Raw genomic sequence first — 27,138 nt, forward strand, 5'->3', positions numbered from 1 at the left:
ACACACACACACACACACACACACACACACACACACCGTAAACCCTCTATTGTTGGCCGGGGCCTTTATTTACTGAGCCCCAGAGAGCCCCATGTCTTTGTTGGAGCCAGGCCTTTATTTCTTAAAGTTAAACTCTCATTTCCTGACTTTTATTGCAAAACATTGCACAAACCAAACACAATCGATCAGATTACCGGTAAACTGAAATACCACAGGTATTAACAAAATATAACATAATTGTGCCCAATGTCACATAAAAACAAAACAAAACAAATGGCAGACTGGCCAGATTACAGCACAGTCAATAACAATGGGATTAACACGTTCACTGCCGTGGACGAGTTAACTCGTCAAGCAGAAACCAACGGTTGAGGCCGTGGACGAGTTAACTCCCACTTGACGGTGGGACGTGGATCCAAGCCCCCTACGTCTCCTATAAAAATATGGGAGCCACCGAACGTGTACAACCCATTCCACCGACCCACTAAGTGGCGACAGTGCTCTCCAGACTAGAGAAAGCAGAGCCAAAACTGCAGGGAAAAGCGTGAGGAAACCATTCTCATACTGTAGAATGGTTTGGCGAAAACGCTTTCGCGCTGGCGCACAACGGTGGCGCACAACGGTGGGGGGGTCCAAAAATAGACTGGGTGCAACACACTTTGAAACACGCAGCATAAAGCCCAGAATCGCATGCAGCTTCATCCCAGCTCTCAACCGAAACCCCAAGAAACGAACGAGCCCCATCCAGACTCACCCGACGAGGCAGCAGAAACTCGCTTGTGACACAGGCTGCAGCCACCAGAGACACACCCACGGAGGGAGGAGTTTGAAGGAGATGGGGGTGGGGGTGCTGTTATGGAGGAAATTACTGTTCAGAACTATTGTTTAGATGTCTGATGTCTTACTGATGCCAAAAATAAATGGTTAAAGTGACTGTTCTATCGAATTTCACAAAAAGGCATTTATCTCAGCTTTCCTTTTCAGACGCTGAAACCATGCTGTATTCAACTGCTAATGCCTACATAACTACTAACTCTACAAACTAACTCTTTTGGACAGAGAAAGCACACATTCTATTAGTTCTTTTGAGATATTTTGTGTTCACAAAGTCCTAGCAGAAAGGCTAGGACTAGGCTCTTGAAAGATGAGCCAGAATCCTCAAAAAAAACCTTGGCAGAAGCTACCTACTGATTGGAAAAAACTGTTGGCAGTGAATGTGTTAAGCTTCAATATCAGCAAAATATAACATGCACTACATCTCTCACAGTGAAAATACACCCTGTGTCAACAAAACAAAACAAATCAGAGAGGCCTACTCCAGATATGTAAACAGCCAGTTTACAGCATATAACGACCATAACAATATAGGTAACATCATCACATTCACAGGACATTCACACACATTCCCATTCACACACAGAAAACAGAACAACTCTGAGGTAACTTTACTCTGTATGTAAACAGTGAGTCGCTTTCACACCAACCTCGTTTGGGTCGGTTGAATCGCATTAGAGTTTGTTTTCCCCCTTGGTGCGATTCATTTGGGCAGGTGTGAAAGCAGCAATCGAACTCTGGAGCGCACCAAACAAGCGGCCCGAGACCTGGTGAAAGAGGTGGTCTTGGTGCGGTTGCAAACGAACTCTAGTGCGGTTTGTTTGTGGTGTGAACGTGATCCGACCCAAGCCTCACGCATTTTTTGATTAAATGAGCTCCCGTTGTCAGCTAGTCTGTGCGTAATAAGCTTAGGACCAGCATTTTATGGTTAAAAACAACATCTCCATTCTTCACATCATGTTTTGGTGACTGGTGAAACTGTGTTGATTATTTTTGGGGGGATTTTTTTGCGTGATTGCTGTCATCAGCAGAGTGACGTTATAGGCTATACCTCGCAGTGTTGGGGGTAATAGGCCATAAGGTGAACCAAGAAAAAGTGCCTAGAAAGTGATTTTCGTTCCCACTCCCTGGCGCTACTTTTTCAATGCATTTTTTCAGAGAGAGCACCCTTATAGACTTTGTGTTAAAAGTTCTCCGCAAAATATCTGGCAGTTTTTTGTCACGGCCCATAATTGCATATAGATGTGAATAAAAAAAAAGAAAATCTTATGCTGCTAATTTTGCTTGTAACTTCTTTTCTATTCATGTGAGCTACATAAAATATCTCTCAAACTGACATCTATACATGTACCTAAACATCTAAGACAAGTATTGTGCATTAGTATAGCCAAGAGTGAATTTAGACCATGAAATCTAGCAAATGTGTACAAAATACGCTAAAACTTCAGTGATTGACACCAAACGAAATGAAATATACACATGCTAAATTTAGCAAAACACAGATGTATGATACATCAAAATGTTTAGTTGACACTTAGTCCATGGGCCAAACACCAAAATTTCACATATCGGTACCACTCAAGTGGGCAAATTCTAATCATGATTTTTGAACATGTATATATCCATAGATGATATTTTAGTATGATAGCCTTTCCAGAATGGTAGCTTTCTCACGGTTATCAGCTCATGAAGTTAGCCAGCCCCTACAATAATTTGGATTCTAGGTGCTGATGCATATCCTATTCTAGGCTCTTTTTAGGACCTTTACTCATGTTTGATGAGAATATCTTTGATAGCTTCTTAGCTTTAATTTAAGCTCAGTTTTGTGTCTCTCTGACAAATACAGAGGTCACAGGAGCTCTTCAAACTGTCAGTGACATTCGTTTTTCCACAATTTTCGTCTAAACTATAGTTTTATTTCAGCACTGTGGCATCTAGGAACATCAGAGATACAAACAACAAACACTGGAATACTCACAGGACTATAAGGATTCAGAAAAGGTATCATGTGCCCATACTATCCCATCGTGAGGGGTGAATGTGGCCCTTAAGGTAGAAGAATGACTTCTCAAGGGAAATTAGCCAGAGCCCTAAATTTAACAAATCGGTACCAGCCAGGTGGGCAAATTTTACTTGTGATTTTTTTTTAATTAATATACATCCCTAGATTATCTTTTTATATGATAGACCTTGATGACTGGTAGCTTATTAGTGCTTATCCCCTCTTAAATTATGGACTGCTGTCGTTCAAAACTAGGAAAGTGCCCTCCCTGGAAATCATCTTTCTTTCATTATCCGTTGCCTAGGGTGTGTCTGGACTACTGTTAATATTAGATAGATATAGGCAAACTATCCTATGATATTGTACATACTATACTATACTATACTACATATACTATGCTTGTCTACTAAAGTGGCGCATTTCTCAGTCAAAAACAGAGTAAATTGACACATTTCTCAGTCAAAAATAGTTTTATTTGTGTTACATTATATGAACAGCTACATTCAAAATGTTTCCAGTCTTTCAGGACAATATTAGGACAATCTACCCTTCCTGAGACACCATGCCACCCACGAGGGCAACACCATCATCGTCATTCACATCTGAGTGTGCTGGTTGGCACATTTTTGTAGTTTGCACAGGTTTGTGCACTTCAGACCGTTATTGAGACCTGTGCACTCTGGTGGTTTGCACGACCTCACACACTTGCAGGAGAGCAACTGCAAAACGGTCTGGTGCTGGGGAACCGCACATCCACTGGATTTCAAGCTGCCCCTCATCGTCTGTGGTCCACCCATGGTCCTTGGGGTTTGGTAGAGATGGCTGGGTTTGAAGAGACCGTCTAGAGATTGCAGTCTGATCTTTTGCATGAATGGAATGCATTAATAGCCAATCCTCAAATGGTGGAAGCTGGCTGGACTCGACCTCCCCACGTCTGGTGCAGAAAAGTTGGTATCGGAGGAGGTTGACATCTGTAATGTGTGTAGAGGGTACATACACATGTGGCACATGATTTCCAGCAGCTTCTTGAAGAGCTCATTAGAGACATCCCAAGCACGGCCGAGCTCAAGGAAGGCTTCTTGATATGTCCTGTCTGTTCAGGGTGCCCACTTTTCCGTGTCCTGCAAATACGCTGACAGTGTTGCAGCCAGTGAACGTGTGCATGCCAATCAAGGCGCCAGCAATACTATCGCCGCGTGATTTGCATAGTTTGGTGATGTCCTGGAACATTGTCTTGTTCTGTGTTCCACATTTTTGGTACATTGGGCATGGGATGTCCTTGCTCCAACCCAGAGTCAGTAGCAGGACATCTGTGTCTGCCATGATGATCACTGCCTTGAAGCCAGACTCTGCTACATGGAGAGCATGCATTAGCATGCAGGTGTCAGCTTCTTCCTGAGAGGATTCAAGCTGTGTTACCTCCTCCCATTGGTTCCTGTTGATTTTGAAGCAGACTACTTCAAGATTCAAGATTCAAGATTCAAGATTTTTATTGTCACTCCATGGTACAAGTATCACGTGTGAAATTCTTGTGCTGTGGACTCCGTTTACCACATAGTACAAATATAACAAGGCATATGAGTGCAAAAACAATAAGCAATAAGGCAATAAGCAATAAGCAATAGGCAATAAGCAATAAGCAACAATAAGCAATAAGGCAGTATAGTGATAAGACAAGTCCGAGACAGTGGCATATTCACTGCACATAGGTGCACATGTCATGTGCATATGCTAGACGTGCTTAAACATTTTAAATTCGACGTATTTGACATACAGGTGCAAATAGCATGTACCTTATTAAACATACAATTAAACATTAGACATACGTAATGGTAGCAGCTGCAGTACGGTACGGTACGAATACTACAGTATTTGTGTATGTTAAGGAGTCTCGTGGCCTGCGGGAAGAAACTGTTCCTCAAGCGATTTGTGCGTGCTTTTGGAACCCTGTATCTCCTCCCTGAGGGTAACAGGGAGAACAGGCTGTTGTGGGGATGGTTTGTGTCTTTGATGATCTTCAGGGACCTCCTGAGGCACCGCTGGTTGTACAGTTCATGCAGTTCTGGCAACTCACATCCTGTTACGTACTGGGCCGCGCGCCTCACCCTCCGTAGCGCCCTGCGGTCCATGGTGGTACAGTTCCCGTACCAGGTGATGAAGCAGCCAGTCAGCAGGCTTTCAATGGTACCTCTGTAGAAGTCCCTAAGGAATTTCTTCAGGCGCCTGAGTCCGTGTATTCGCTGTTGGGCCTTTTTGACAACAGTGGCGGTGTGACCGGCCCAGGTCAGGTCCTGGTGGATGTTGACTCCCAGGTACTTGAAGCTGTCCACCCTTTCCACCACTGTGCCGTTGATGGTGATTGGGGGGTGTGCGCCCCCCCCTCTCCTGTAGTCCACAATGATCTCCTTGGTCTTGGAGACGTTCAGAGAGAGGTGGTTGTCCTGGCACCATTGTTCCAGGGCCCTCACCTCCTCTCTGTAGGCCCTCTCGTCGTCCCCCGAGACCAGCCCCACGACTGCTGTGTCGTCTGCAAACTTCACGATGGTGTTTGAAGTTTGAGTCTCCACGCAGTCTTGGGTGTAGAGGTCGTACCAGAAGGGGCTGGAGATGCACCCCTGGGGTGCGTCACATATATATGTTACACATAATGTAACATATAAGGCATTGTCTTGTAGTTTCTATCTGTGTTTGGGTCCTTTCCATTCCTCAAACAAGAATTTGATCAGACTGACTTTGCTGGCAGCGCTGTTGAGCAGTTTCCTCCACTGCTGGATGTTGTGGCTGGAATCATGCAGGTTAGCTACATCTGGCGGGGCAACAGTTGCAGTTGACAAGCTGACAAACTCATATTGATCTGGACTGAGTGGATTCACAAAGGAGTTTCCCATGATATCAACAATGGACTGTACTTTAAGGACCATAGGTGGACCACAGATGATGAGGGGCAGCTTGAAATCCAGTGGATGCACGGTTCCCCAGCACCAGGTGCCGTCTTGCAGTTGCTCTCCTGCAAGTGTGTGAGGTCGTGCAAACCACCAGAGTGCACATGTCTCAATAACGGTCTGAAATGCACAAACCTGTGCAAACTACAAGCATGTGCCAACCAACACAGTTAAGAAGAGCTTGCTGCACAGCTGACAGACTCAGGTGTGAATGATGATGATGGTGTTGCTCTCGTGGATGACATGGTCTCAGGAAGGGTAAATTGTCCTAATATTGTGTTGAAAGACTGGAAACATTTTGAATGTAGCTGTACATATACCGTAACACAAATAAAACAATTTCTGACTGAAAAGCGTGCCAATTTACCCTCTTTTTGACTGGGAAATGTGCCAATTTAGTAGACAATTAAGTATAGCATATATATCTATCTAGTATAGTATAGTATGGTATGGTATGTATAGTATCATAGGATAGCATGCCTATATCTAGACAGTTAGTAGTCCAGACACCCCAGGGAGAGGATATAATGAAAGAAAGATGATTTCCCATAATTCCCATAAGTCCCTAATTTAAGAGGGGTCGTTAAGCACTAATAAGCTACCATAGTTATAGGAATTAAAAAAAATCACAAGTAGAATTTCTCCACCCGGATGGTACCGATATCTTACATTTTGGGTTCTGGCCCATTTCCCTCAAGAAGGCATTCTTCTACCAAATTCAAAGGGCAAAATTCACCCCTCACGATGGGATAGTATGGGTTCATTATACCTTTTCTGAATCCTTATAGTCCTATATGAGTATTCCAGTGTTTGTTGTTTGTGTCTCTGATGTTCCTAGATGCCACAGTGCTGAAATAAAGACTATAATTTAGGCGAAAACTGTAGAAAAAGTAATGTCACTGACACTTTGAAGAGCCCATGTGAGCTCTTTATTTGTCAGACAGACACACAGCTGAGCTCAAATGAAAGCTAAGAAGCTACCCTTTACAATGTTGTCAAACATGTTATCATAGAACATGGTTAAAGGTCCTGAGCCTAAAATAGGTTATGGATCAGCACCTAGAATCAAATTTATTGTAGGGGTTTGCTAACTTCATGAGCCGATAACTGTGACAAAGCTGCCATTCTGCAAAGGCTATCATACTAAAATATCATCTATGGATATATACCTGTTCAAAAATCATGATTAGAATTTGTCCACTTGAGTGGTACCGATATGTGCAATTTTTGTGTTTGGCCCATGGACTAAATAGGGAAAAATAAGAAAATGTCCAATAAATATGAAAAGCTACTCCTGTGGAAAGGCTATCATATATTAATTTACTTATATTGACCCTATAAACAATTTAGTATAGGTAAAGTTTTGCCCACCCATATGGTACCGATATCTGGTCTGGCCCATGGACTAACTGTGTAATCGGAGGAAGGAAATTAAAGAAGCACATTTTGGCCCAAGATGGATGAAATTAATCAAAATGCTCCCTCGCCCCCTTAATTGTGAATAGTGGAAAAATTGTCAATTCTACAATAGATCCATTACAAGTCAGAATCAACCCAATAATATGGTATGAAATTATGTGTTAATGTCCCTGAATGTCTCAGCCTTGCATTAATTACAACAGTGGTTCTCAACGTGGGGTCCGGGGACCACCAGTGGTCTTTGATGGGGTTACAGGGGGTCCCCAGCAAATTCATGAATTATCAAACTTCATCATTGTTAAATATACGTACCTAAGACGTATTGTGCATTAGTATAGCCAGTGTAAATTTAAAACTTCAGTGATTGACACCAAGCAAAATGAAACATAGACATGGTAAATTTGGAAAAACACCGCTGTATTGCACATCAAAATGTTCAGTTGACACTGTAATCAGAGGAAGGAAATAAAATGGCAAATCCATGAATGATCAAATTTCACCATAATTTTATTTACAAGAACACTAGCAATAACAATAGCAATACAAATATTCACATTTGAATCAGATGTACTGTATGATCATTTATCTATACAGTAGGCTATTATTATTGTTGTTAAACTTTAAATGATGTTACATTAGTAAGCCTGCACGATATGAGGAAAATCTGCGATGTGCGATAACATTGTTCAATATAGCGATGACGATACGACTTGCGATAAATAAACAAATATTAAAGTATGCATATTAGCTATACAGTTCCTATGTCTTTCTGCTTTAATAATGTTAACATAGACCCCAAACATAGCCTATGCCCACTGAATAAAGAAATTAAATACACACCGACTCTAGCTGAAACTACACACAGCATGTTTGGGCTTTGGCAGAGGGGCGGAGCGCACTGTTCCAAGGGAAAGGTGTATGCTGGATTTACAACACAAGACAAAATGATCAGATGCTGAGTGGGAATGCATGAAGCATGACATGTAAATAAAACCACTTTTGTTATTCATTGCGTTTCAGGCAGTCTTTGCAATGTGTTTATTGCACATTGTTACGTTCCCAGTTTTACCAGGGGAGAAAGGATGTAACATATAACACAACAAACCGGGGGACAAAGGAGACAGGACATAAATTACAATAATCAAGGGTTTTTATTACCACACTCTCTGAGGGAGGACCACCGCTCGACCCAGCCAAGTCTCGGCCAAGGTGCTGGAAAAATAACTAGAGTTACAAATATAAAAGGAATTTCCGCACACTTGAATCTGTACAGATTTCACATTTATTATGGTAAGCTTTCGGTCGGCAAGACCTTCGTCAGAGCATACAGATCACAAATGACAGGCAGGCTAAGGCCATGTCCACACGGAGACGAGTTTAGGTGTATCCGCTAAAGTTTTTTGTCATATAGACGTTTCGTCCAGATGGAACCGCGTTCTGGGACTATACGTTCTGGGAGTATACGCTAATTTTTCAAAACGGGTCCCAGAGTGATTAAATCTGAAGACGCCACCCTTGCATTTCCGTGTTTACAACCCATACGCATCTTTCCTGAAACGATGATAGCCCCACCTCTCTCCACCAGCAACAATAACAATCATGGCAGTAGCGTTCGTGCTACAGCAGTGGGGATCTTGCAGCAAAATATAATGCTCCTCTATTACCACCGTCAGCAAGTGGACACGGAGAACAGCGTGTAGCCTACAACATCCTCAGGGCTCCACAGCTGACTCTTCCCATCCACCCCTCCCCTCCCTTCATCGGATATTTCCCAAAAGGCTTAGTGGCGGCTACATTTTTACAATAACACAAACAAAATCAGGCTTAACATGTTAGATAGAAATTATATTTATTTTTAATACAACATGCAATTCTGGAATATTTTAATATTGGACAAAATGAAATGAAATGAAATGTAAACCCTGAGTGAAACCAACATACTCTCTTGCCCTATATATAGCCCTCGTAAATACAACGTGAATAGGGAAGTGAGAGGTTTGAGGAACACGCGGTTGCACTGTGATGTCTGTGATATCCGCTCGTGTCCACTCCAACAAGACTTTAGCTTACTTGACGCGACTTTTTCCAATAAAAACACATTTATGCCATGAGTTTATATAATGTATATTTATGTTGCATCATTTAGCCTGTGCTGTGATGTGCAGGAGCGGCCAATACGCTGGGATGTGTTTGCAACATGTCTAAAGATCATGGAAGTGGATGATATCAGGAATGTCACCGATAGTTAACGTTCTATATTGTAGAAGAGACCATCAGACCATCAGCCCTGCTGAACAGCTCTGCATTTGCCTGTATACTGTAGGTTTCATCATTTTATTCATCGACATGGCAAACCTCCCCGCAAAGCCAAGGGTTTAAGCTGCTGCTACAGTGAGATACACATTATAGACTGTGCGCCCCTAGAGGTTGTATGCCATTATTGACGAGATTGTCTTTCTCTGTTATTCTACAGCGGTTTCATGTGGATACACACATTTCTTGAAACGTTTCCATGTTTATGGAAAACTTTTCTGAAACGAAAAAAAAAAAGATAGCTTCCGTCTCCGTGTGGACATGGCCTAAGACTCCTGCTCTGATCATCAGCAGTATGCCGAACACCTGTGCACACTCAGGTAGAAGCAACACCTTCTGGGAATTGTAGTTTTTGGTGTTTGTAGTTCTCAGGCTCTCAAAAGAGAGTTAACAGGCGCCCACTCTCCAACTGAGAGTCACACTCTAGAAGAGTTAAAGTCCCTGGAAACCAAAATCCACAAAAACTTTCTAACTATGTTATTTAGGGTCTTATGTTAGTAATTGTGTGTCTCCGAAATTATTATACATTACTTTCAACCCAAAGCCTTAAAATCGACACTTTTCTACAAGATTCTACAAGATACTTCCTCATTGAAGAGAGCAGTGCGCGAGGTGCTAAAATGCAGGAGCTTATGACGTCATAAGCTCTATATAACCTTTGCAACCCGCAGTCCCGCACATTCTGCCTCCATCTCTCTTCAGAGTTCTAGTGGTCCCACACCTTTTTGCAGCTAGCTAACTATGCATTGCGTCAACACAAAGGCTCTTTTAAGAACCAACATCTATCTATCTATCTACAGTATCTATCTATCTGTCTGTCTATCTGTCTATCTGTGAGTTTATCGCTACTTCTATCTTCTTCTATCGTTACTCGTCACCGGTGTGTAGGAACCTTGAGGGAAAGCTCTCTACTCTGCCTGCGAGGGCACAGCGCTGCTGTGTGCTGTGTGTGTGGTGTGTGTGCGCGCGTGCAGACAGATAAGATAGATAGACAGATGACCGTCGGTCAGTACGCTATGAGCGGGGCAACGCGCGAACACACACACACACACACACCATCTCTCTCTTTCTCTCTTCTCCTTCGAGAGAGAGAAAGAGAGAGGGAAATTTCCCTGCTGCAGAGGGGACATGCCCACACAGTCCGCTGGAGAAAATACACTCTAAAAAATAATTGATTCTCATTACTTTTGCCATGGCTGTCAAACCTAAATTTATATACTTTGCGACGTTCATCATCGTTCAAATTTGGCTGGTGGCTTATTAACATAGGCCCCTGTGATGTGATGAACTCAAAATGCTAAATAATAATAAAATATTTCTGGTTTCCAGGGACTTTAAAGGTTTTGACCAACACCGATCCACAAGTGCTACTGTAGGCCTAAGCACCACACCTCTGACAGCCTAAGCTGTCAGATGGCCCACTGGGACTGACTGTCTGTCCCTCCAAGGTTTTAACCTGCAGCCTCTGATTGGCAGAGTGAGTACACCTGTGCTCTCCTGCACAGGTGCCACAGCAGGGGGGGAGGGCCTGGAGATAATCAGTGAGCAGAGGCAAACATTAATACAGGCCACAAACACACACACACCCGTAACACTCCCCTCCATAAGAGCAAACATATAGTTTGTAAAAATGGTTGTATGAATGAATGAATGAATGAATGAATGAAAATTTTATTTACGTGTCAGGACATTACATGACCATCCCACATGGGATTATCAGACACATCAACATACAGTTATTTTCATATCGATTACGGTGCATGAACAATACAAAACCGTACAAACACACACACAGCACACGCGGTATGAGCAGCAAAACACAGATTTAACTACAATGTGTATTAAGTAAAATATATGAATTATCTATCATATGTCATCTTTTTCCTCCTATCCCACACATGAGAGATATAGAGAGAGGCCTGGCTCAATTCGTGGCAGCGGCAGCTGCCTCGGCAGTTTACAGATCTGCCGCGGCAGGTCAGTTGCTGCCACTGACCTGTAGGGGCGCTGTTTCCCGACCTGCCGTGGCAGGTTTGTAGGGGCGCTGTTTCCCGACCTGCCGTGGCAGGTCAGTTGCTGCCACTGACCACAACCTTGAAATATGCCGCTCCCACAACGGCTATATTCAGATATTCAGATACAAAACTGCACAGTATGCATGCAGCAACGTTGAATATAGCCTATTGTGTGTCCAGATTCAACGATTTTTGCTACATCAAAAGAAAAAAAATATGACCGGGTTGGGGATTCGACCCTGCAGTCCTGGGTCTTAACCATTACGCTACGGATTTAGTTACAAGTAATACAGATTTGGTCATATATAGAGATACTTAACATTGAGAACTTGGCATTTTGATATGACGGTCCCTAATGGAAGTTGCAGGCTAGCTGCCTCGCTGATTTCAACCAGCGATGAGACAGGTATATTTATATAATTTACGATAATGTAGGGGCGCTGTTTACCGACCTGCCGCGGCAGGTCAGTTGCTGCCACTGACCTGTAGGGGCACTGTTTCCCGACCTGCCGTGGCAGGTTTGTAGGGGCCCTATTTACCGACCTGCTGCGGCAGGTCAGTTGCTGCCACTGACCTGTAGGGGCGCTGTTTCCCGACCTGCCGTGGCAGGTTTGTAGGGGCGCTGTTTCCCGACCTGCCGTGGCAGGTCAGTTGCTGCCACTGACCACAACCTTGAAATATGCCGCTCCCACAACGGCTATATTCAGATATTCAGATACAAAACTGCACAGTATGCATGCAGCAACGTTGAATATAGCCTATTGTGTGTCCAGATTCAACGATTTTTGCTACATCAAAAGAAAAAAAATATGACCGGGTCGGGGATTCGACCCTGCTACGCCCGCTTCGCAGTCCTGGGTCTAAACCATTATGCTACGGATTTAGTTACAAGTAATACGGATTTGGTCATATATAGAGATACTTAACATTGAGAACTTGGCATTTTGATATGACGGTCCCTAATGGAAGTTGCAGGCTAGCTGCCTCGCTGATTTCAACCAGCGATGAGACAGGTATATTTATATCATTTACGATAATGTAGGGGCGCTGTTTACCGACCTGCCGCGGCAGGTCAGTTGCTGCCACTGACCTGTAGGGGCACTGTTTCCCGACCTGCCGTGGCAGGTTTGTAGGGGCCCTATTTACCGACCTGCTGCGGCAGGTCAGTTGCTGCCACTGACCTGTAGGGGCGCTCTTTCCCGACCTGCCGCGGCAGGAAACAGTGGCTAAAGGTGACATTTAACATTAAAGAAACACATATTTCCCTCTGGAGTTGGTGGACACAAATGAAACAGAGCTAAAAAATAAAAAAAATAAAAAAAGACTGAATATTGGACTAACATTCATCAGGTGACACAAACACCACTGAAACTGGTAAAACAAAAAAAGGAAGAGGAGGAGGCAGACACACACACACACACACACACACACACACATTAGCCATGTGCTTTTTACAATGTAAATTCCCTTCAATGTTGTTGCAATACAACATTAGATCCAACAGATGTAGCAGGGACAGATTTGTCAAGTCAAGTCAAATTTATTTATATAGCACCTTTCACACACAAAGGCAATCCAAGGTGCTTTACAAAAAATCATTGAAAGACAAGCAGCAAAGCAATGCATATAGCACACAAAGAGATTTTTTTTTTGTCATGATAAAGCTTGCATTATCACCCATCATTTATTGTAATTTTTTGAATATTATATTGGTATAAAGTACTTGATGTCTTGGTTGATGTGATAATCAGTAGAATAGTTATATTGGTATAAAGGGAAACAGCGCCCCTACAGGTCAGTGGCAGCAACTGACCTGCCTAACCACTGTTTCCTGCCACGGCAGGTCGGGAAACAGCGCCCCTACATTATCGTAAATGATATAAATATACCTGTCTCATCGCTGGTTGAAATCAGCGAGGCAGCTAGCCTGCAACTTCCATTAGGGACCGTCATATCAAAATGCCAAGTTCTCAATGTTAAGTATCTCTATATATGACCAAATCCGTATTATTTGTAACTAAATCCGTAGTGTAATGGTTAAGACCCAGGACTGCGAAGCGGGCGCCGCAGAATCTGGACACACAATAGGCTATATTCAACGTTGCTGCATGCATACTGTGCAGTTTTGTATCTGAATATAGCCGTTGTGGGAGCGGCATATTTCAAGGTTGTGGGGAAGTAGACGAATTACGTCGCTAAGATTTCCATTCCTTATATACTTTTAGACCCTGACTAGATGCAGTGGTTTGACGTGCAGCAGACGGTCGTTATACGTGAAAATGTTTGCTGGGTACAGGTCAGTGGCAGCAACTGACCTGCCACGGCAGGTCGGGAAACAGCGCCCCTACAAACCTGCCACGGCAGGTCGGGAAACAGCGCCCCTACAGGTCAGTGGCAGCAACTGACCTGCCGCGGCAGGTCTGTAAACTGCCGAGGCAGCTGCCGCTGCCACGAATTGAGCCAGGCCCTACTGGAGATATATTCGGAAAAAGCAAAGATGTTGTCAAAAAGAAATTCAAGTATGGCACCTTCTTCAAAATCTAACAAGTTTAACTCAGGGGAGTGAACTTTTTTAAATAGTATCTCTCGTAAGTCATGATACAAAGGGCAATACAAAATAAAATGAAATTCATTCTCCACTTCCATCAACTCACAATATTCACAAATCCTATCCTCCTCCACCGTCCCTCTGTATCTGCCTGTCTCAATATGTAAAGGCAGGATACCACATCGTAACTGAGCACATAAGGACCTCTTACTTTTAGGTAAATTAAACATCACATATTTTTCACATTTAAATTAATTTTTAAATAAACAATAAGTTCTTAATTTTGGCTTCTGCCATATTTCTTCAGTCCAAGACTGTAACCAGTTAGCGCGGATCTGAGATTTAAACAACTCTACATTTATACACATTCTTTGAGAGTAATATTCTCCAAAACCACACTCCTGAAACAAGTCATACATATCGGAGACCCACTCCCCTTCAACAGACAAGTCCCAGAAGAAAATCTGACTAGCAACCCTATTGGATGGTAGGTCCAGCAATCTATTCCAGAGGTTCACCATGCTGACTTTCCATCTGACCACACAAGGGTCCCACCCCATTTCTCCACTAACTGCTGGAAGAGGAGCATATTTATGAAGACCCCAAAAAAAAGCGAATTGCCCGGTTCTGGATACGCTCGCTTAACAAAAAACGTTTACCACCCCAAATACCAGAAACATAATCTAACACAGGGCATACACAGGAGTGATGCAGTTTTGAATAAGTAAGGTAGCCCAAGTCCCTCAGAATTTTGGTCTTACCTATAACACCTCCTAGAGCCCTGCTTGCAGAGTCTGCCAACATAGAAACACCAAGCAAAAAAGACAGGTGGTCATCCAAAAATAAACCGAGGTACTTGTATTTGTCAGTGAATTCAAGCTGTGTGTCACCAATAGAAAACACAAACTGACTTCTTGCGACACCTGGCTTTCTGAAGTGCATTATTTGTGTCTTCTTTTGGTTAACACACATCTTCCACCTGTTACACCACTCGTTAACACAATTCAACATCACTTGCAGATCTTCTTCACATTCTGAAAGCAAAATAATATCGTCTGCATAAAGAAGGATGCTTAAGAGTACCTGGCCACATGAAACCCCTTTCCCAAGCTGTTTAACTTCTCTAGCCAAATCGTTTATGAAAACTGCGAACAAGGTTGGTGAAAGAATGTCCCCTTGTTTGACACCAGAGGGCGCTGGAAACCACTCTGTGAGATAATCATTCACTCTGATGCAGGCCAAAGGGGCTTCGTAAATAGCAGTAATCGCTTTGTGAAACTTTCCATTTATCCCGATTTGGTGTAGCTTGTGTTTAAGGAGGTTGTGGTCAACAAGATCAAACGCCTTCTGGAAATCAATAAAACAACAGAAAGTGGGTTTTTTATGCTTCATTCTAGTCCTAACTACAGTGGTCACAACATAAATGTGATCAATGCAGGCTCTTCCTTTTCTGAAGCCGTTTTGCTCCTTTTCTAATAATCCGTTATGCTCTAAGAAATGCGACAGTCTATTATTCAAAACAGAAGAATATAATTTATAAACAGTGCTTAGTAAGCTAATTCCACGATAATTTTGTGGAATCCTGGGGTCATCCTTTGGGGATTTTGGTATTGGAGTTATAATAGTTTTAAACCAGGCAGATGGTATGGGATCAGTATAGTCTCATATCTATTGACCTTGACCTTGACCTTTCACGAATGCACATGCTTTGTTTCGCAGTTGTATTTCGGACTCACTAATGCACACGATCTGTTTTACAAATGCACATTCTCTGGTTCGCAGTTGTATTCCGGACTCACTAATGCACACAATCTGTTTCACAAATGCACACGCTCTGGTTCACAAATGTAATATTTATGCAAACTTGTAATATAAATTCGGAAATGCACACGCTCTGCTTCACAAATATAATTTTTATGCAAACTTGTAATATAAATTCGGAAATGCACACGCTCTGCTTCACAAATATTATTTTGAGGCACACTTGTAATATAAATTCACAGATCATGCGAATTGCTCAATGTGCATTTACAAACTGCTTCTCATTTGTGAACCTGTCTACATTTGTGAGAGAAATTTCTGCGCTGCCTTTTTGAGACTCGTCAACGAATGTCACCATTGGCTGATAAAGCTGTGTGATTCTGATTGACAGATTCATCAGCCAATCAGGTGTTTGCTTTCAGCCAATCATATGGCTCCTTACATTTTTTCCACACGTTCTCCACACACGGAGCTACTGTTATGTGCGCATGCGCACAGCGTTCAAACAATGGCGGGCAGAAGAACACACAACAGCAACAGCATGGAGACTGAGAGCTTCTTTTAATACATCCATGATGGAGTGACTTAATCAACCTCAACCTGTAAGTAACACATTTATCTCATTATCCCCTCTAGTCATACCTTCCCCACGGTATCAACTGTTTGTTTCCGCCGAGTGCCCAGGTCGCTTAAGCAGGCTGTAGGTTATTGTTATTCAACGTGATAATGGCTGCTGCGAAGCCCCAGAACTTCCCCCCGTCGAAAAAGTCCGCGTTGTGGGAATATTTTTGCTACGTTAAAACTAAGCACGGATGGCAAGGAAGATTAGAGGAAGAAGCTCAGCCAGTGACTGCCACACGAGGCAATACCACAAACATGATGCAAATCTGCGCGAACACCACCCGTCCTAATTTGGCAACATCTAGCTCATAGCAGATACCGTTAAAGTCAGATAAACACTCTCATAGGCTATCTGCCGAGGCAGATCACATGGCTAATGTTATACGTTAACGTTACTTGACTGAGGTATGAACGTATTCCACTGAAGAGAAGTAATAATAAAATGATGAAAGACTTCTCCAAACTGAGGTACAAACTGTGTGTGCATAGTGAGTGACTGAAGCACAGGGAGGGAGGAGAGAGGATCAGCAGAGAGCAGCACAGGAGGAGGGACAGGCTGTGTGTAGTGAGAGAGGGGGGGGGGGGGGGGGGGTCACTGTGTGTGTGATCAACATTGAAACTATTTATGTCCAGTGTGTCCATTTGATTTTACAAAAGATAAGCATTTATTTGATATTATTAATATTATGATGTGTTTTAGTTTTACATAAAATTAATTAGATGAAATAAATCGTCACACTGCAGGTTTAGCCTCACTGAAGATACTGCGTTTATTTTAATTTTGTGAAAAGTAAAAAGTATTTTTATACTGTTAACTTAAAATACAATGTTTACTGATGTTCCAAATGAATGTTCTATTATGTTATTAATAAAAAATTTGTTCAACGGCAACAAAATTATATATATAATATATAGCCAGATTTTACAATAACTCATAAAGGTCCGCGATGCAGAGGATGAATTTCCCCAAGGGGATAAATAAAGGATAACTTAACTTAACTTGATACCGTGAAACCGTGGTATATTTGAATTATTATACTGGCACATGGTTTTCATTTTATTTGAGACAACAGTTGCCTCTTGTTTCAACTGTGGGGTAGACAACATTAGTCGGTGCCGCGTCTATGTGCCGACAGGTCGCAATGCCGATAGCGCACAAGCAGAACCAGCTGAGCGAGGCGGCGTGCAGCGTGTCGGTGGAGCTAACCTCTCCCAGCCCCCACGCCAAACCTAACCTCCCCCCATGCCTAAACCTAACCTCCCCCAGACCCTAACCCAAAACCTAACCTCTCCCAGCCCCCACGCCAAACCTAACCTCCCCCCATGCCATGCCTAAACCTAACCTCCCCCAGACCCTAACCCAAAACCTAACCTCTCCCACCCCCATGCCTAAACCTAAGGTCGGCATTGCGGGTGGTCGGCATAGTGGGTGGTCGGCATAGCGGGTGGACCCCACATTAGTCACCGTTTTTGATGTGACGACGGGTGATCCGTCCACTTTTTTGTAAATGTCTCAATCTTTTTAACTGATCAATGATGCTAAATAATAATGCTAACTGCATTTAAGTGATGTATGACGGCTGCGTGGTGTTTGCGCTGTGCTAAGGTAAACGGCGCTCATCTCATTCTGCAGCTTGCTTGTGAAGCTGACAACAAGTAGTGGAGCAACGTGAACGTGTTGTGAGCTTATAGATGAATTCTTTGATACGGAAACAATTATAGCTCTCGTGTTATTTGGCCTTTTAGGATACAAAAGAGAACGTGACATCACATGGCTGCCCATCCATTTGAGTTCAATGGAGAGGATATTGTTGTGTTGCACTTTCTTGATAGTTAAAAAATGTATTTTATGAAAAGAATATATCTTCAAAATCCAGCTAATGAGCTCTGGCACATAATAATTTACAAAATAAGCATTGCTTTATCATTTCATGTACCTCTGACTCTACTGTCAGTGTCTTTTTTAAAAGCTTTTTATTCATTCATGTTTTGTTTTTTTTACAGGACCTATCACCTCTAGTTTTTCTCGAATTGATATAACGTTAGCATGGAACCATCTCGTTATGACAGTGGGGAGATGATGTTAGCTTTTAGGTTGATACTAAACCTTCAGATCTTTACTACCTAACATCAGAAAAGCTAGTCACAATGCAGGCTGCAAACTCACCGTTAGGTGACAGCTTAGGGTAAGGTGACAGCCAACTTTTCATCCCAAAATAGGAGGATTTCTGAGTCGTTTCATTTCTGCCCTGGTATCTGTCACCTTTTTCACTCTCCATGACTTTGCATCCCTGAATATGAAGTCAGTTAGATTCATGGATCACTGCACCAAAACTTCTGATATGCATACATGAACCACCATCATTCAGTCAGTGAGTCAGTCAGTCAGTCAGTCAGTCAGTCAGTCAGTCAGTCAGTCAGTCAGTCAATTAATCAACAACTTTATTAATCCAACTCAGGGAAATTCGTTTTGAATAGTTTGTTGATGTAACAAATAGTAACATAAAAAGCAGATACACCAAATAGCTCAAATGTGAAAGAGAATCTATACATGTTGATAAATGAAGATGGCTGTGAACCCAAAATAAAAATAATTATAATATTGTGACCCAGAGTTTAACTAAACTTCTGTGGGCACTGGACAGGGCTCTGCTAAGCACTGCAGTGTATGAGATTAAAAAGTGACTTCTTCTGTTTTCTTTGCAGGTATATTTCCACCAATTCCAATGGATGTGTCCTGTCAGAACCCTCAACTGCTGCAGTGTCCTGCAATACAGAACCATCTAGGTCACACATGGGCCGGACCTGGACCCTGGACCATCTCAATCCGGCACCCAACGTCCTCAAAGGAAAACAAAACAACACACAAAAAGTCAATAAAAGACAGCATCACGTTAATAAATCTAATCCGCTACAGCCATTTGATTTGTATCACTATGATATCAGGAGATTAACAGGAGAAATTACCAATCACAGCGGGAGCGAGGGTTACAAATAGAGAGACCCCCACGAAAATCAGGAGTGTTGGCAGTTATCAGTCCAATGTGTTGCACTTCGCTTACTTTATATTATGTAAGTTAGTATGGCCCTCTGGAAAAATGTCCCACCCCTGATCTAGGTTGTTAGACTTTCAGATATCAAGTATCTTGGTCAACAGGCTGGCATAAGTAATGTCTCTTATAATGATCATTAAAACTGATTTGGTGACACAAAGTATTTAACACTGTTTCATTATTTGCATCATCGAACATAGCTGCTATCAAGAGGTTTTGAGGTGTCTTCAGTGACCAGCTTACTGTACCAGGTCACTCTTAACAGAAGTGACTACGCTGTTGTCTGTTAGCCAAATATATTTCCAGGCTGTTAGATTATAGATTATCTGACATCAGCAGTCTTGATAGATATTCCACTGTCATTGTTTTAATTTTGCAGAGTTGTTGGCTGATTTGTTCTCTCTTTAGTTGAGATGTTTTGCATGAACTGTGATACCATCTGATATTTTCAGTGTTCCTGCAAACAAAATCATCCACAATTCATTTAAACAGATGGACATTTGCTGGTCTCAGTTCATTTATTTTCACGGCAAAAACACAGCTTTATTTTCACGGCAAAAACAGATGCACTCATTTGGCTTTTCCATCAGGTCATCCTGTCATTGAAGGTTGGAGGCAGTAGATTCTTGCAGACAACAGTGAGCCATGTCAGCCTGGTTTTGCAGCATGTCAGATTTTCAAACCTGTCCAACAAATCAATATAAAATATCAAACAATGTTGCTGCCTGTCCAAAAATCTATAAGTAAGTCACATTGGTTAATTTGAACTAATTTTAATTAAAATGTTTGTGTTATTAATACAAATGTAACGTTACTCTAGATTAGAGACTAGTGAGCAGATTATTAAAATATACTATAGTGGAGGTTAATAGCCACATTTTTTTAAATGAGGTTGATAGTTTACCCACCTCATTTACCAACCATTACACCCCTGACTGTAACGTTAGTTAAATATGCTGGCTGCTGTTTATTATGTTGGTATTTCTAATATAGTTAATCACTTAGCTAGCGTTTTAGTCCAAGTGACAGGCTATGCTTCCCTTGGTCTGTCAGGGAAGCATAGCCTACAGACTGATCAGTGATATCACGAGTGCTCATAAACTACTAGCGTTGTACTGCATTGACTAGCTCACAAAAGTTGCTAATGAAATAAACAGACTTTGAAAGGGGTAACGTTAGTTGTAAGAGCAAATTTACCAAAGAACTTACCATAAATTAGTATTTTATCTGGCGTGGCGTGCCCCGGCCACTTGCCACCAGAAGCTGCCGAGCCTTCACAACTGACGTCACGTCTTAACACCGAATTGCTGGCTAAGTTAATATTATATAAATTAATGCAAATCATAGTAAAGTGCCACTGAAAATCATTCCAAAAAGTTAACAGCGTGTGATGTTGTGGTGTTTGGATTTGACAGTAACCAGGAACTACAAGAGCAACGTGAACCACGTGATACTTTTCCAAGCCCGCTATTGGATGATAAGTACAAATACGTCATGCACATGGACCTTAAACATAGCTGTCCGCTCTCTTTACCGGAGAAAATGCAAGTTGACAGAGTTAGCGATCACAAAATATGGCAAGAAAGAACGCGTGGCAACAAATTTATTTTCATTTGTTGAGACATGTCTCAGTTGTTAATAAAGGACTGGGGTTTCCCTCGGTAGGGATCGTTTAAGTGCACGAAATCTTCGCTGGGCCCGCCCAACGTGTGGAAAAAATGTAAGGAGCCATATGATTGGCTGAAAGCAAACACCTGATTGGCTGATGAATCTGTCAATCAGAATCACACAGCTTTATCAGCCAATGGTGACATTCGTTGACCTGCCCGTTAGACGAGTCTCAAAAAGGCAGCGCAGAAATTTCTCTCACAAATGTAGACAGGTTCACAAATGAGAAGCAGTTTGTAAATGCACATTGAGCAATTCGCATGATCTGTGAATTTATATTACAAGTGTGCCTCAAAATAATATTTGTGAAGCAGAGCGTGTGCATTTCCGAATTTATAATACAAGTTTGCATAAAAATTATATTTGTGAAGCAGAGCGTGTGCATTTCCGAATTTATATTACAAGTTTGCATAAATATTACATTTGTGAACCAGAGCGTGTGCATTTGTGAAACAGATTGTGTGCATTAGTGAGTCCGAAATACAACTGCGAACCAGAGAATGTGCATTTGTAAAACAGATCGTGTGCATTAGTGAGTCCGAAATACAACTGCGAAACAAAGCATGTGCATTCGTGAAAGGTCAAGGTCAAGGTCAATAGATATGAGACTATACTGATCCCATACAGATGGTACCAGACCATGATCAAAACAAGTATGAAAAAGATGAAATAATAAATCAAACAGCTTAGGGTCTTTGAGCACTTCATTTGAAAGCTCATCTATACCGACGGCCTTTTTTACCTTTGCAGATTGAATGACTTTCATCACCTCCTCTCTACATACAGCACCATTTAGAGGAATAACACTGTTGAGGTGGGCGTAACCCCCCTCCAAACCGGATGAAAAAACCGGAGAGACACCCGCAACATCTTGACTCCTAGAGAATAATCCGGAGAAAGCCTCCTCCCACACCTTCAATACCTTCCCCAGGTCTGATGTTAATTCCCCTTCACTCCACACCTGCATGGGAATCTTTTTCTGTCGCTTAGGCCCCAGGTTATTTATCTCACGCCAAAACTGTTGCGGATTCTGAGTTTGTAGTTGATCAATTTGTAAAATCTGACCTCTCTGATATTTACGTTTATACATTCTAAGTGATTTATCAAAACTATATTGTTTTTGCTTATAAATAAATTTAAGATGCTTTCTTAAAGCATGGTCATTACATTTAAAAAAAAAGACGTTCAGCCTTACACATATCCGACCAAAGCAAACTCAGCTCATTATTCCAACAGGGGTTATTTTCTTTTGATTTCCTGAATTTGGGTTTAACAATGTTAGTGTGCAATTCTGATAACACTGAAACACAGAACTCACCATACCAAGTGTCCAGTTCCTCCTGGTTTTTAATTTGTATCTGAATTTTTTCAGTTAGCTGTGACAAGGCTGTACGTCCCGTATCCGAGTTGAAAAAAGTCTCAGGTACTATGCGGATCACCCGCTTTTTAGAGGATTTACTTATAACAGGAGCTACTTGACTGAATTGCGGTGTTTTATAACCAGTCCTGAATTGTAACCATAGTAGTGAATGATCCGGTAGGCGACAGTGCTCATCGATCAAATTAAATAGAGTGTATCTTCCACAGTTTGAGAGGCAAGCATAGAGAGCCGCAGGGATGACGTATTTTTGTAGGCTGAATGCGGAAGTCCCGAACTTCCTGGTTCCACACTGTTTTTGTCTATGGGATTTTTGAATGGGTTTTTGGCGATATGCTTCAAATAATGTCTGTGGGCAACGCAAGTTTAATCAAACGCGAACCAAGGTTCAGCGGGATAATCTTCACACATGAGGACCACTTTCATGAGTTTTGTAGCGTAAATGCGAGCCCTAGAAGTAAAATGCTCGAGCTAAGCTAATCCTGAACTACACACTGTCGCATAGGCTTCACGTCACGTCAGCAGTCAACCTGGACTGTTGTTGATGTGTGCACTGATTACCTCGGGCTGAACGGGGCTGAACCAGGTGAGGGAAAGAGAATTTCCGTGTTCGCCCTTTGAAGTGGTGACGTTATTGACGTATATATCCACATCGACTCAGCAGTGTAGTCTCATTTAGCCGTTTGCTAGCTAGCCGCCCGTTTAACGGCATGTAAAAGCTTCAAAACTCATAAAAGTGGTCTTCATGTGTGAAGATGATGTTACTAAACACTGGTTCGCGTTTGATTAAGCCAGCGTTGCCCAGAGAGATTATTAGAAGCATCGCGCCAAAAACCCATTCAAAACTCCCATAGGCGAAAACTGTATGGAACCAGGGGCGTTAGCATCGATGATTTCCGGACTCGTTACTGCGGCTCTCTATTACTTTAAATTCTAAGCAATTTTCCAAACAATCAAAGGGAACAACAAAATAATCGACCACAGCTCTGCCCTTTGGGGACACTGATGTAAAGTTATCATTTAGAGGATCAATCCTACCGTTAATTACACACATTCTGGCATCCCGGAGAAATTCAAGGAGAGTTTCTCCGTGTTTATTAACAAAGTCATCAATAGCTACACACTTGGGAATGAAATCAATAGTGGGTATACAATCTTCCATATTCCCGATTCTTGCGTTCAAGTCCCCACCGATATAGATAGCGTCAACATCAGAGAACTGATAAATCAAACTCAGTAATTGACAGAAAGAACCTGAGGCATCTCTTCCCCAGGGGGAATTTTCAGGCGGAAGATAGCAGGAGAAAATGATGAAACTATAACCTGATAATTTATGTTGAAATAATAAGCCTATAATCCCGTCATTTTTTTCAATGATTTCATATTCATATTCCTGGAATAAACTGGATTTGACTAGTAATGCTACTCCTCCAAAACCTCTGGGCGCTCTAATGTGTGTTACCCTATTTAAACCAAACCATACATACCCATCCACCTCAATAACGTTTTCCCCTTGCAGATGAGTCTCGTTTAAAGAAATAATATCAGCATTCAGTGACTGTAAAATACGTGATCTGAGGTTGCGATTTGCGTGTGTCCATCCATTTATATTCCAGTGTAGAAAGGAAATGTTCTCGTGTGAGCTGTCTGAGTTTGGTGAACTTCAGGCTTCGTGCTCGACATTGCGGTTTAAGGGAGGCCACTCTGCCTCACGCTCCGCTCCATTCTTCCTCCTGCTGCTGTTCCCCGATCCTTCTCGGAACCGCGCCCAGTCATTTCGTCTGTCGCGGGTGGCCTCGGGCTCATTCTCAGGATGACGTCTGCCGGATCCCACTCCCCGGTGAACGCTCTGGCGCTCCCTCCAACGCTGGCTGTCACCGCCCCGGTCACCTGTCCGCTCCGACTCGCGATGTCTGGCTCCGCTCCGGTCACCTGTCCGCTCCGACTCGCCTCTCTCAATCTCCCGTCTTATGAGACGGCCACTCCCCGAGACGAAAAAGTCTCTCCCGGCTGGGATTTCCCTGAGCAAAGTCTTAAAGTTAATTTCAATCAGCCGGTCAGTATGAGATTTGGCTGACCGAATATAAACTTTTTCGTAACCAGGGAGATTCTTCAGCTTGTATTTTTGACGGAGAATGTCAATTTTCACCTCTCTGGAGGCACACTCAATTTTAACCAGCCCGTATCCTCCTCTCCCCTCCAGGCGAATCACATCCACAATTTCGACCTGGATATTGAGGCCATCTGAGAAAAGCAGACGGGCTTTTTCAGATATATTCTCTCCCTCCTCCACAGGCAGACCAGCAACAATTAGTGAGACATCAGGGTCAAATCTTTCTTTCTTTGAATCCGCTGCAGCACCTTGTGTCTTTATTGTCTCTTTGGATTCGGGACTGCAGCCGGTCAACTTCAGTATCGAGTGTCTCTTTGATATCACAACGGTGTTTCCCTAGTTCGGACAGCAAGTCTGTGTGATTATCCTTGATTGATTTTTGCAGAGAAGAGTTAATGAGATCGATCTTTTCCTCAAAATGTTTTTCCAAAGCATTCTGTATATTTTCACACATGCCTGCCACCTGTTTCTCCAGGTTGATCTGCATATCATCCATCTTGCCGTTAATTTTCTTTAGTTCTTCAAACAGCTGAGCGATATCTTTGTCTTTTTTACCGGCCATCTCAAGCCCGTTCGGCACCGCCGAATCTTTCTTTTCAGAACTTCTGAGCTGTCTTGCAAATTTTTCATCCATCCAGGTACCCAGCTGCTAGGCACTTGCCGTCGGCACGGACCCGCTGGTCCGTCGCTCTCCTGGTCAGCTCCCTTGCTGGCTACCGCCAGGTGAAGTTAGCTGTAGTAGGCCGAGGCGTTGAAACCCCAGCTGCTAGGCACACAAACAAACCCAGCCAAGCTAGCCAGCTAGCCGTTCGTCCAGCGATGGTACAAGACCTAATCCACAGGCGTCCTCTGTCAGGGCCGACAGTCCGAAATAGGGTCAACTTAAGAGAGTTCTGCTTTGATAACAAAGAATTCAGCTCTATGAGTAACCGTTACGGTGCGCTATTGTAAGTATGGTGTGCTGGCTGTTAGCTCAGTGGCTACTGAAGCTACATCAAGCTAGCAAGTCAAGCCGCGGATAGCCTAGCCGCAACTCGCTAACAGGATAGGCAGTCCGTATTAGCAGATATTTTTAGAGAGTTCTGCTTTGTTGACAAAGAATTTAGCTCTTATAACTCACAGACTTGATAGGACAAAACAATGATCGAAAATGAAGAGCGATGTGCCTCATCCACAAAACTGCCGATAGTCTCGTTGTAATGCGACCGCCTCCGTTGAGAGCCTGTGTGTTGTAAGGCAGAAGTCCAGAATGTCCAGCAAAGGTGCAAGGTAATACCACTAGTGCCCAGCATAACTGATAATATGCCCCCAGTGTGGTCCCACTTGACTGTGAAGGATGGTCCTTCCTGGCCACGCCTTCAGAGGATGCGGGTGCCGCCGCCGCGCAGGCATGGGTCCATGAAGGCCAGAGTCCCTCACGCCGCCAACACCCTCTGTACCCTCAGGAATGGTCACCCCAACTGGCACGCCTCCTTCCTCGTCAAAATGCCATTTGGGTGCCTCCCTATGAGAAATGCAGGTTTAGGAGGGAGGGAAGTTTTTACCTGCGTGGGCACTTTTTGACCGGTGGGCTGACCCCCAGGAGATGTTGCTTTAGGTAATGGCTTTGGCTGTTTTGAAGCTGACCCTGAGGCTTGCTGCTTCCTCTTCAATGCCCTGCACTATGTGACGGTGTGACCAGGCTTGTGGCAGAAGAAACACAGCTTCTCAAGCTTAGTATTCACAGGTTTGCTGGTCTGAGAGATATCTGTGTCATCAGCGCTCTGTGAGGCATCATGATGGGAGGAAGAAGCATGGTTAAAAACACTCTTGTGTATGAGTGCAAACTCATCTGCTAATATAGCAGCCTGGTGCAGGGAGGTTACTTTCTGCTCACTCAAATACATGGCAGTTCGCTCAGGCAAACAGTTCTTGAACTCCTCGAGCAACATTAGCTCACGCACTGAGGCGAGGTCATCAGCTTTATAGGCCGAGCACCACCTGTCAAACAGGATCCCCTTCTCTCTGGCAAAGTCACCATAGGTCTGGGCGGCTGCCTTTTTAAGGCTTCTGAAACGCTGCCTGTAAGCTTCTGGCACTAGCTCATATGCTCTGAAGATGGCACTCTTTACCTTCTCGTACTCCATGCTATCTTCCATGTGGAGAGAAGAGCAAACCTCCTGAGCCTTGCCAGTCATCTTACACTGAATCAGTATTGCCCACACGTCACGTGGCCAACGCAGAGCCATAGCAATACGTTCAAACGCACCAAAATAAGCCTCAACCTCAGCTTCTCTGAATACAGGGACAAGGGAAATGTATTTGCTTGCATCAAATGCAGTGCTACCAACCTTAGATGGACCTGATGGATACTGCACACTTGAACTGGCTACAGAGGGGTCCTGCAACTCAAGCTGCCGCAGCCGAACAGTTGTGTCTGCCTCCACCTTTTTCAGTTCCAACTCCCTCCGGAGCTGAAACTCCCGGTCTTT

General features: G+C 43.0%; 1 protein-coding gene across 1 annotated transcript in view; it reads right to left on the bottom strand.

Moving 5' to 3' along the window:
- Positions 1 to 27,138, bottom strand: part of srd5a2a (steroid-5-alpha-reductase, alpha polypeptide 2a) — a gene marked incomplete at its 3' end in the record, with an annotated part of 128,304 nt that overhangs the window by 71,621 nt on the left and 29,545 nt on the right. The gene's annotated exons all lie outside the window — the stretch shown is intronic.

This window comes from Poromitra crassiceps, assembly GCF_964638095.1.
Source record: "Poromitra crassiceps genome assembly, chromosome: 4".
In the NCBI taxonomy this organism is placed as follows: domain Eukaryota; kingdom Metazoa; phylum Chordata; class Actinopteri; order Beryciformes; family Melamphaidae; genus Poromitra; species Poromitra crassiceps.